At 46.2% G+C, this 12716-nt stretch overlaps 1 protein-coding gene across 1 annotated transcript in view; it reads right to left on the bottom strand.

Moving 5' to 3' along the window:
- Positions 1-12716, bottom strand: part of MYO7A (myosin VIIA) — a 217500-nt gene that overhangs the window by 124768 nt on the left and 80016 nt on the right. The window lies entirely within an intron of this gene.

Genomic DNA, 12716 nt, shown 5'->3' with positions numbered 1-12716 from the left:
GGTCAGGCACAGGGAGGTGGGCGGCTCAACGCAGGAGCGCCCCCTACTGGCCCGCCACAGGCTGCACCCACACAACTTACTTCCTGTGTATCCATTTAACAGGATGTCACATGGGCTGCAGCAGTGTGCTGATTGGCCCGCATGTGGCCTGCAGGTCATGGATTGAGAACCACTGTGCTAGAGTAAGCTGTGGACGCACACAATCCCTTTGCTGGCATAATTTACACTGGGGTAATTTTATCCCTGTTTCTTTCAGGAGCACTTGTACATTGGAATAAACAAAATTTTGTTCAAATAAATCATTTTTTTCCTTGGAAAATAAACTGAATGAAGTCACCTTGGCCACATTTGCTTGCAGAAGTAAAATAGGATTTTCCAACCAGCTTTAATCAAACACTATTCCACTTTCTTTACAACTGCCCTGTAAATCTTTCTAGACATTTACTTTGAGATTTAGGATCCACAAAAATCCATTATCTTTTCAGAACCCCAGTTTTCATCATTAGTTTAAAGTCTGATCTATACCTAGTTTTTGTGCCATAACTATGTTACTTATAAGTATGACTTTTTAAAAAATCTGCGAGGCAAGGATTTCTTAGAGTGATCTCTTTTATTAGGACAGAGTTAGATAAGCTTGTGAATGCAAGACATTCTTCCTCGGGTCCTCCTTTTTTTAGATGCACAATTATGCCAGTACACACTGTAGTGTGGTCACAGTTATACAGCTATAACATGTCTTTTCCTAACTGGGAACAAGGTAAGCCAGTGTAAGTACATTTAACCCCGTATCACTACCTTCATGCTAAAGGTTTGTGTCATTTCATCTACAGCAGAAGTTTGCCATTGCTTTAATTCCAGTGGTATAATGGCAGTAGGACAACTTGCATGTGCCGACACAGCATAAAGGTGAAGTTACTCTTTATACTCGGGCCACACTAAATCTGTGCCCTGATTTGCATATTGAGGATTAATACTCTTTCTTGCCTGACTTGCCACTAGAAGGTGGACAAGCAGGGACATGGCTAGAAACCAGGACCCCTGGGTTCTATCCCAGCTTTGGGGAGGGGGCTGGAAGTGGTGCATCCTGGGATGCTGGAGGACTGCAGACTAAAGTTACCCTAATAGGAGCTGTGTAGCACTGCCCAGAATTAACACTCGCCTAAAGTGGCATACCTTTGGGATGCCCAGAAGGCACTTAGCAGGAGTTAACAAGCTTTAACTTGAAGACGCTCACGTTTTAAGTGCCATTAGTATGGTCCAAGTGTAACACGGTACTTTATCCTGACACTGCAGAGTGGCTTTGTTCCTTCCGACGGAAATATGAGAGTGAGGGAGACCCGAGTGCCACCCCTTGGTAACATTACTGCTATTTGAATGCCAAGTAAAATAAAGCCAGCACTGCCCTTTCCATCACGCTCTATTTGCTTTCACAATGGTGCATTGTCTTGGCTACTACAGAGTGTGTGTGGGCGGGGAGGGACCTTGAACCATGAAAAGATCAGGCTTCAGCTCAGTAAGTAACTGGCCAGTGGGGTCTGTGATGTGTCTGTCCCAAGGAGAATGAAGTTATATGATCTGCAGATACCATCATAGTGCTTCTAAAAGACAAACTTCTAAGAAAAACAACAGAGGAAGAATTTGTGTGCATTTCATTTTGAAAAATTGGAAATGTTTGTGGGTTTATCACAGGTCTTTTGATATTGGGGTGGGGGGTTCAGCACCAACTCCTGGAAGTTTGCATGAGAATCTTAGCTTTCCTTTAAAAAACTGGAAGTCAGTTTCTAGCCTTTTGTGACTTGAAAAAGTGAAGCATAAGACTTAGAAGCTAAAAAACCAAACTGGTAAGTCAAAACAAATCTCATGATTTCTTGTAGTCTGCGTCATAAATGTTGGAAAATCATTAGAGTTGGCAGTACATGTTACTTTGTGAGGTCTGGGAGAAAAACCCAGGAAGGTTGTCAGATGTGCTTTAAATAGAAGAAAGGAGTACAGAGGACAGTCCCTCGTGAAGAACATTGTGTTAGATGCCTGAGCATTGTCAAAGCTCCCCTTCCCATCTTGCTTGCAAAATCGCCCAAATGGTACTTCACCCATTAGAGGAAGGAGCCAGAAAACTGCCAATCCGCTCTGTGATCTGCTCTCCGGCATACTTGCAGCCCCCTCTACCGTATATGTTTAGAATTGCTGAACACAGTAGCAGTAATCCATGATGAGGTTTCTTCATATCACAGATGTGTAGAAAAACCTGGGCTGGAAGGGCCCTCTGCAGGTCATCTAATCCAACCCCCTGCGCAAGGCAGGAACAGCCTTGTCTAAACCATCTCATCCCCTGCTCTTAAAAACCATCAATGCTGGAGAGTCCACAGTCCCCCTAGGCAATCTGTTCCACTGCTTAACCATCCTCCGAGTTGGAAAGTTCTTCACAGTATCCAATCTAAATCTCCTTTATTGCAATTTAAGCCCATTACTTTGTGTCCTGGCCCCTGTGGACACAGACAACGATTGAATGCCATCCTCTTTTTAACATCTCTTTCTGTAGTTGAAGCCAGTTATTGATCTGGAATTAAACTATCCAACTAGCGATGCCCTGAAGAAGAGAAAGGGGGAGAGAGAAGGTGGAGATGAACAGACATTTTACGTCCAGTTTTTCATGCTATTGTAACCTGACAAGCGTGAATCTGTGAATCAGATTATTGAGTGAATCTGTAACAAAAAGTCTTTGCCGGGCTGTAAAGGCACTCGGAGAAGGGCAACCAAAATAATTAAGGGCAAGAGGGGTTCATTTACAAGGAGAGACTGAAAGAACGACATAGCTAGTCTAGCTAGGCAAAAGCAACAGGATGGGGAGGGGGAAGATTTGACCTATGAAAAGGGAGTGAAATGATTCAGGGTGGTCCGAGAGAGGAGTGTATTGCCATAGCACCTAGAGGTATCGAACAAGACGGCTGCCCCACCATGGCAGGAAATAAATACATACCCAAGCCAAGAGACTGTCACTGCCCTGAAGCTTGACAGGCAGGGGGTGGGGGAACGACCTTTAATTTTTTAGCACCTAATTTGAGATACGTTCAAGAGAACTGATATTCAGAATGGCCTCAACAACAGACTTCTGAAAAAAATCAGGCCTTCTGAGCTGTTTGAAGTTGCATGGCCAGATCTTGAAGCCTTCCCTTCAGTGTAACCCCTAGGCATTTAAAAATTTTTTTTTGGCTTAAATAGGCACAATATTCTTCTTAGCTAGGACTCAGTGCCACAAAGGATCATTGACAATAAAGGTTGGTAAGTATTTTTCAAAGACTTAGACCAGTGGTTCTCAACTTTTGTAAGTCCCGAGCCACCCTATGAGACTCAAGGCATGCTGCAGAAAATGCCAGCTCTTAATTTTCACTCATTTTTTGACTACAGAAAAATACTAGGTGATTCTTCTGTTGCAAAGAACTCAGGAAGACCAAAATTTGTCAGCATGCTTTTAACACCCTGGGTTTCTATGTGAAATCCCTGGGTTTATTTTTTGAATCGTGTCTTTCTGCCTAACAGTGCTAAAATTGGGTGGCACCCTGCAGCACCCTTGTAAAGATCTTGTGGCACCCTGGGGTTTCATGTCATCCTGCTTGAGAATCACTGATATAGACAGTCATAAGAATATCACTCCAAGGTACCCTAGTGAGAAGAAAAATCCAGAAAAGGCAATATACCCTCATGAACATAAGAACTGCCATATACTGGGTCACACCATAGGTCCATCTTGCCCAGTATCATGCCACACAGTTCCTACCCCTTTTGTGTTATGGACTTTTGGTTCATGGACCCACCAAGTCCTGGGACCTCCTGGTCAAGCTCCTCGTGGCTCTGGCTAAGCTAGCCATCTATAAGGCCAGGAAGGAGGCTCTGGCTTGGGAGAGCCCCAGCAAGCGTGAGGCTGCTTCCCTGGCACTCCTCCATTCACGTCTCTGGACAGAGTTTCACTGGTCAGTGTTCACAGGCTCCCTCGACTCCTTCCGGGATCAGTGAGCGCTGGCCAGTGTACTCTGTTCAGTGTCCCCTTGTGATGCCCTGGTTACATGGGCAACTGGTGCCACCTTAGTGGGGGGGGCATGTGCCCCCCCAGCAACCAGTCAGTGACTGGGGGGGGTCCCGAGGGAGGTCCCCCCATGGCTAATCTTGCTGACTGGGGAGGGGGTCCCCCCATGGCCAATCTCAGCGACTGGGGTGGGGGCAGTCCCCCATGGCAAAACTCACCGAAGCTTCTGGAAGTGGCCGTGGTGCTACATCCAGCGCTCCTGCTCCCCAGCACCTAAGCAGGGAGTGTGGCCAGTCAGGAGGTGCACCAGTGCTCTCAGGAGGTGCACGTGCACCCCCATGCACCTCCCATACATCACCACTGTCTAGTTATTTCCCTACGACCTCATTCCCGGTCCTGTTTTCTTTTTTGTTGTCCCAAGCAATCAGCTGGTTCTCTTCAGTGGCCTCCCTTCTTAAGGGGGGCTTATAGATTTTGTGATGGGCTGAGACCCATGACATCAGGGCATATCAAACTGGCCTGTCACACAGTCCCCACCCTTTTTTTGTTAACGACTTCCCATCCATGGCCCTACCAAGTCCCAGGACCTCCTGGTCAACCTCCTCCTGGTTCTGGCCAAGTTGGCCACCTATAGGATAAGGAAGGAGGCTCTGGCTGGGAGGAAACTGGGCAAGTGTGGGGCTGTTTCCCTGGCACTCCTCTGCTCATGTTTCTGGGAAGAGTTTCAATGGTCAGTGTCCACAGGCTCCCTTGACTCCTTTAGGGGGCCAGTGGGTGCTAGCTGGTGTGCTACGCCTCCAAATCTATTTTTCTTAACCTATGACCTCACTGCCATTCCTGTTTTCTTTTTTGTTGTTCCAATAAGTTAATTGATGTGTCCCCACTGGCCTTCCTTCTTAAAGGGGACTTATAGAATTTGTGATGGGCTATGGCCCGTAAACTTTTTTGGCACATCAAATAGGCCTGTCACACAGTCCCTGCCCCTTTTTTTTGTTAGGCACTCCCTATCCATGACCCCACTAAGCTCTGGGACCTTCTGGTCAACATTCTCCTGGCTCTGGACAAACTGGCTAGTGTGCTCTTCTTGGTATCCCTTTCCAGTTCCCTTGTTATTGGTGGTGATGCGGAAGGGGTGCAAGGGGGTGCAGGTGCACCCCCTGAGAGCACAGGTGCACCCCCTGTCAGGCTGCACTCCCCGCTCAGCCAATTGGACAGGAGGGAGCACCAGTGCCCCCCTGTGAGTGCCGGCCGAGGAGTGTGAAAGCTGGATGTAGGTTGCATCTGCTTCCAGAAGCACCACAGCCACTTCCAGGAGTGCTGCGGCCACTTTCAGGAGCAACACAGCCACTCACTGGTTGGTAAGTTTTGCTTTGGCAAGATTGGCCATGGGGGACCACCCCACAGACTGGGGGGGCATGTGCCCCCCCAACTGAAGCAGCACCAGTCACCCATGTTTATTAACCTATGACCTCACTCCCATTCCTGTTTTCTTTTTAGTTGCCCCAATGCATCAGTTGATGTGTCCCCAGTGACCTCCCTTTTTAAGGGAGGCTTATAGTTTTTTGTGATTAGCCAAAGCTCACAACCCCATGGCCCATCAAATATTCCTGTGATTCATGGTGGTAGAGAGGGGATACTGAAAAGGAGAGTGAACAGGCTATGACCAGGGTTTTCCCCCTGTTCCTCTCCCACTTACCGCCTCTAGCATTTAGGCTCTAGGAAGTTCTGATTCAGAAGCTGTATCCCTGACTTCCAGGCTCAATAGCTACTGATGCCCCATTTCTCTAAGAATCTGTCCAATCCCCTTTTGAATGTGGCTAAACTGTCAGCCCCCACAACATTTTGTGCAAATGAGTTCCACACTTTAATGACACACTGCATGAAAAAGAGCTTTCTTTTGTCAGTTTTAAACTTGCTACCTACTACTTTCATTTTATGCCCTCTAGTTCTTGGGTTGTGAGAAACAGTAAATCCCTCTTTACTTTCTCTTCACCATTTAGCATTCTGTAAACCCTTATCATGTCTCCCCTCAAGCATCTCTTTTCCAAACTGAATAGGCCCAGCCTCTTTAGTCTCTCCTCCTATGGAAGCCCCTCCATGCCACTAAGCTTCCTTGTTGCCCTCCTCTGGACTTACTTATCCTTTTTGAGGTGTGGGGACCAGAATTGGGCACAGTATTCAAAGTGTGGCCACACCATGTATTTATGGCTCATGGCTTTAGGATAGCAGATGCTAGGTGCTTGGGATGATAGCAGTATTTTTTTCCACAGGCATTTTATTACCTAGCTGTCCACTATGTGGATTTCATACAGTCTTCTAAAAGATTAAATATTGGCCTTTGTTGGAAGTGGGGCATCACATTAGGTAGGCAGTTGATCTAATATAAGAAACTCCTGCAATGCTGTGCAAGTACTCTGTGCTGTACTTTTGTACAGCAGTGGGCACTGTGGGTCCTGGTCTGGGATAGGAGATTGTAGGTGCTGTCATAAAAATAATAATGAAACAAGTAATACAACACCGTGTACTAGGTTACATGTTCCTGTGCTCAGTGCCCCTCCACTGCAGCCTTTTTAGCTGAACAGAATCAGTCCATAAAAGGTGGGTCAAATTTCATTTTAGGAACACAAGACTAGAAGGGGACTCAGACATCCTATCCCATGTTTGGAGGCAACTACTCACGCAAAAAATTCCCCCAAATTACTTCTTCAACCCCCCGCCAATAAATTGGTGTTTATTTACTAGCAAGTATAAAGTTTCAGCTGTATCAAAACTTGCCAATAAAGTAATTTCAATAAGGTGATTCCAGTGCTTTTGAATTAAATTATTTTGGAACGTTCCTTCCACAACAGTTCAGGATTTTGACTCTTTGTGTGAATTCAAGATAAAAAACAAAAATGAACAAGTTGGATTTTCCTGTGGGAGGGAGATTCTGTTTTCAATCAGCTCCATTTAAAAGGAAAATATATTTTCCCCCTTTTTCTCCAGGCTACAGTGACCATGTACTACTTCAGGAAGAGCTTATTGTGGGAAAGCTAACAGATAGAGTTTTCTTAGCTATTCATTGTCAAATATTCAGGATTTTGCAATATTCAGGAAATTTTAAGAACTGCTTTATTTTTTAATAAAACCTTTCACTGGTGAACATTTTCAAAGTGAATTTCAGGCATTTCCACAGTCCCGCTATGGAATTCTAGAAGCATTTCAAGGTTTGTTGGGTTGTGAATTTGACACGTTGTATAGGCCATTGAGAATGTACTATAACATAGAGTAATGTCAGTAGACATCAAAGAGCAGCTTTTTTCGATCATCACTCGCCACGGAGTAATTAAAATACACACGCACCCAGCCACTAGCCTGGCTCATTGTAAAAAGGGATATTTAAGCTGGTGAGGCAGCCACAAGATAGTGGCTAAACTAACAGAACTAAAATAAGGAGAACTGATTTTCTGTTGCTCTGCCCCTTACGTCAATGAAAAACAAGTATAAAATATAATCACGTGACAACAGCAGTGTTTTGCACTCACTTGGCACTGTGCAGACAAACACACAAGATGCAAGGCAACGGACAGGGCTGGAAGGGATGTCCTGAGTCAGAGGGTCCAGGTCCCTGCTATCACAAGCACCATATCCCATTGACCTCTTTGTAACTGTCTCAAGCTCCATCTACATTTTAGCTGTCCTCATTCCTGGGAGTGGAAAGCTGTTCCAGGGACCATCGGGCCCCTGAAGCCCAACCCTATCATTAACTGTCTGGTGTGGAACAAACATTTGAACCTCCCACTATTCACCCAACTTCCTTTGTCTGTACAGCTAGGGATGCTCCCCACCTTTGTGAAATATGGTACAAAACACCTGTATGGCTAAGAACAGAAATTACACATAACGCAGTATAAGTGATGGGAAAGTGGGTCAAATCTGTAACACAACAGAAGTTCAGTGCACACAAACTGCTTTCAAAATGGCTGAAACCAGTTTAAGATAAGCCTGGATGGATGTGGTATCAGACTTAACTGATTTAGGTTAAAATGGTTTATTGAACTTCTTTCCCAGATCCCTTCCAGATGCAAGGTAGTCCCCCAGCATCCCAGGATGCTTTGCATCTTTTTCACAACCCCCCACCCCACTTGCAGGGTAGGCAGGCTAGCCTTGGTCCAAGCTGTCTGCTCCAGCCAGGCAGGGAAGGATGCTGTGGTGCCCACCACAGCTTCTGGCTTGGGCAACTGCAGGCACATGGCTACATTTCCAGAATCAAAAGAGAATGCCTGTTCACTTGCTTATTAGTTCAATCTGTGCAGCTTAAACTAACCTGCAAAGATTGAATTGATTCAGCCTTGGGCTTTTGGCCTATCTGTACATAACCTAGAAGACCTAAGTCAGTGAGTTTTAACTAAAAGATGAGCCAAGCCTCAAATGGAAATCCATAGTTGTCACGTTTCCGAGTTCTCTGCAGCAGAAAAACAGATCTATTTTTTTTCTGTAGGCAAACAAGTGTGAAAACAGAGCTGGGATTTTCCGAGGGATGCCTCAAGTTTATCCAGGGTGTGCCTCGAGTCCAAAAAGGTTAAGAACCATTGACCTAAGTTGGGGTAAGTTCAGAGTAGTTAATATGTCTTGCTAACAGTTCCTAGATGTGAATTCCAGCATGACTTTGGATTTGGGCCAAAGGTTGCCCCCAGTTCACCCAGCTGCAAATGGGTACTGTGTTTTTGAGCTGGAGAGTGAGGGGAAGCCAGATGTGGTGCTGGGCACATCAGTCTCTTGCAGGCTGCTGGCTATAGAAAGGGGTGCACCTTAACCCATAGCTCTATGGGCTCAGCAAGGTCCTTGACCCCCAGGCTGGTTGTGATTAGGATGACAGGACATAACTTCCAATGGTGAGAGAGATGGCTCAGAGCTGTGAGTAGTCTGAGCTAATGAGGAAGAAGGAGCAGGATTACGGATCTTCTGTCCTGCCCCAACAAAGGAGGTATTGACACAGCTGGGGCTGTTCGCCTCTAACTTTGCCCAAGACACCAGGTGCTGTACTATGATTCTGGGAGATACTATAGGTATCACAGGCCTTTTCTTTTACAGAATCATTATGCAAACAGATGCAAGATTGCAGCACATTGTTGGGGGTTGACAGCATGAGAAAAAGAGGAAGGATGGTTAGTGGTACCTGGAAGACCAAAATTTCTACTCTGTTTCCCAGACACTTGATGTGACCCTGAGACAGATGCTGAGCCTCTGTACCCTCGGCCTGTAAAAGAGCAGCATCGTCCACCCACACAGGAGAGATAAATCTGTAAAATATTGTGGGGCCTGCAGACCCCTGAAGAAGGGAAGCATTGAGGACTTAGACTATTGCACATGTCGAAGAGTCTCAAGCTGGCAGATCTATTCTCATCACCCATATTGAAATAGTGCCTCTGAAGGGCCCCACTGCACTCAGTGCTGCACAAACACTTGTTCAAACAGCTTGTGGCTGTGGATCGAAAACAAATAAAGTATCTCAGAGGCCGCTGTTTCCTAGAGGGTAGCCTATCAAAAACCAAGAGTATGAGTATTACAGACAAGTCTACAAAAGAAAGCAGGATGCATTCAAGCTTGGGCGAAGCCTACTCCGTGCATCTTCAGCACTCTCTGTGCAAGTTATGTTCCTTGGCCAAAACACTGCACGAATCCCAGGCAGAACATCTCCCTTGCTGGCAGCTGCTTTCTTTGCACACACAGCTACCGTGGCGCTTTAATTGCCCCATAAATTTGATGGAAGGGATTTGTGGCCGAGTGCTGTTAAAATGCCACACGTCTTGAGCACTGCAGCTAATGAATGGCTCCCAACGATTCACGTTTCAATCTATATGCAAATGTGCCCTCTCGTTGGCTCACGGTGGACTTTTCATTGCCATGTTATTGCTGTCCGGGGATGCCTCAGACTCGTAGATCACACAGGTACAAGACAGAAAATGGGAGAAGACTTAAATTATTTAGCATTTATGAGGAAAAGAATATAAACAGTGGACTTGTGTTTGGGCTTTTGGAATACCACAGTCACAAATCAGCCCCGGGAAGGCCTGTAATAATGCGTGATTTTTTTTCACCCCTCCCTGCTATCAAAATATATGCAACACTCCATCTTTTAGCGATGCAAAGCTGAATGCACATTACCCAGTATTACTCAGGAACAGCACAGTTCACATCAGCTGTGTATGAAAATGGAGACTGGTTAATCAGGATTGGGGTTGCCTATGAACAGGCTGTGAGACTTCACAGTAGGTCTCACTCATTTCATTCTCATTAGGAACAGAGGATGAGAAGAGACTTGAGTTAAGGAGGTTTAGTCCCTCTACCTAGACAGATGTCTTTCATCCACGAAGTTCCCTGAATCCCTCTTATCTGGAATACTGCATACAAGTCTGGTCAGGAAATGAGTTCAAACTGGGATGGGTGCAAAGAAGGGCTGTCATGACGAGCAGGGAACGGGGAGCCTATGTTATGAGAGGAGAGCAGCCTGGAAAAATATAGGCTGAAGCAGGACAGGACTGCCCTTGATGAGCACATGGCGGGGGTTTAACACCAGCAAGGGAGAAGGACAGCGATAACGAAAGAACAACTGTGTATGAAGTGACCTAGAATCATTTTAAACTTCTCAAAGGATGGAAAAAGGTAAAAAGAAGAGCACAGGAATAATTTGGAGTGTGTATGTATATAGGCAGTGATGATAATAGCGAAAAGAGACAATGGCATATTGGGTTCTATTAACAAAAGTGTCCTTTGCAAATCCAAGTAGATTGGTGTTGCAGGCTTTAACCCAGAGGACCGTCTTGGGTTTAACTCTGCACATGTTCAGGGAACAAGGGCATGGACTGGTGCAACCTTCAGCACTGCATCAGGTCCGAATTTGCTGTCATGCAGTCAGCATTTCTCACTCCCGCAGGACCATCAATCCTGTTGTCTCGCCCCGCTCCACACTGTCAGCACCACCAAACATATATTTCTTTGGACTGTGCTAATTCCGCAAAAGAGCAGGAGTTAAATGGCATCTGGAGCATTATAATTTATGTAACTATTAAAAACCCTGTGAATGAATAAGATACTGTCAAAGGAAACTTGTTGATGGTTAACCAGTTCCAACAATCCTGTGCATGTGTCTACCTACTGGTTTGGCCCAACAGGCCGAGGAACTCCTGATGCAAGCTGGCTGCAGAGAGGGCCTGACTGTCGCTCAGGCTGGGCTGAAGGGAAGCTACTGACCCGGGGTGGGGGGGTTTGCAGACTTTTGAGTTTAAAGTAACTGCTTGCCTTTTTATTCTAGTTTATATCAGAGGACCAGGTGTGGCTGACAAGGGAGGAAAGGAGGCCACGGGGGTGCCAGAGGGGCACATGAGGTTTGAGCCCGGCTGGGGCAAAGGCACAGGTGGCCTGAGGCTGAGGGCTGGAGCCAGAGCCCAGAGGGGGCAATGTAGGTGGCCGGGGGCTATCAAGATACTGAGACTGAAAGGCAAGGCCAGAGCCAGTGGGCCTAAGCCACCGGTCTACAGCCAGAATAACCTGCAGGCTAAGGCTAAGGAGGCAAACAAGTGACATTTGTGAGGCATGGGCATGGGCATGGCCGCAAATAGGTCTTAAAGCAACTGGTGCCCTGGAGCACAGATGGGGCCAGAGGGGCCCAGCTTAGTACTTGAGGGGCAGGACTGCAATCGGCTGGGTCCAAGAGGGACCTGCTGGCCAAAGAACAGATTAAATCTTGCTCTGGGACCTCCCCTTCTCACAATCAAATTATTCCATCAAGGTACGGCAGGAGAGAAAATATGTAAGTTATCCAAGGAATGGGGCAGGAGTCATGTGACCACCAGGAGGCATCACAGCCACTCCTGGGGCCTGGTCCTGTCACTATAACACAGCCAGGAATAAAGGCAGAATGAAAGAAAAAGAGGCTTCCTTGTCACAAGGAACTTGGCAGCAGCAGGGAGGGAGCCCGCCTGTTCCTTGCCTGCTCCCTGTGCAGACTTGACTTTCATTTTTGCTAGTAACCGGCAGAAATCGCTCTTACTGTATTTCACACATAATGTGCACTGCAAGTCTCAGCAGCTGGTTTTTATTAGGAGAGGGCAAGCGTGTGTTGTATGTAAGAAAATATGGTATTTCCAGATCAAGCACTGTACTGCTCTCAAACTAAACCTGCAAACGTCAAGGAAGAGTTGCAGATGTCCTGTGGAGCCAAGCCAGCTCATTGGCTTAGCCAGCCACGAATTTTAAAGGCCCCACTCTTTGATAGTTTTCTCCACTGTGTACCAAGAAAGTTGCCACGACCAATTTGCCAGTGACTAAAGCTGACAAGTTTGGCTCCCAGACATGCCGCTGCTGTGGAACAATATTTGCTTTTCTTCTAACTTATTTGAGTGGAAGATACTGAGAACGGCATGCCTTGTACATTTTGTGCTCCTGACTCAGAGCTGCATGCTCCCAACTTGCACTTTGGTCCCACGTACCGTTCCCCAAAGACGGATCCAACAAGGCATTTCCATAAGTCTGTTTCTAATGTACGGTACCTTTGAATTTGAGTAACTACTTGATCTACACCCATGAAGGGAATCATGTCACCATCGTCATAGGAACTAAACAAATTCTGACACCATCGGAGGGTCCAGCTTTGTCTTTTTTGGGTTTTTTTTTTTTTGCACGTGTGTATTTAAGCCATGGGTGAGGGTTCTTT

The sequence above is a fragment of the Gavialis gangeticus genome, unplaced genomic scaffold (genome assembly GCF_001723915.1).
Source record: "Gavialis gangeticus isolate Ggan-Ray unplaced genomic scaffold, GavGan_comp1, whole genome shotgun sequence".
NCBI lineage: Eukaryota > Metazoa > Chordata > Crocodylia > Gavialidae > Gavialis > Gavialis gangeticus.
This window is presented reverse-complemented; position numbering and strand designations above follow the sequence as displayed.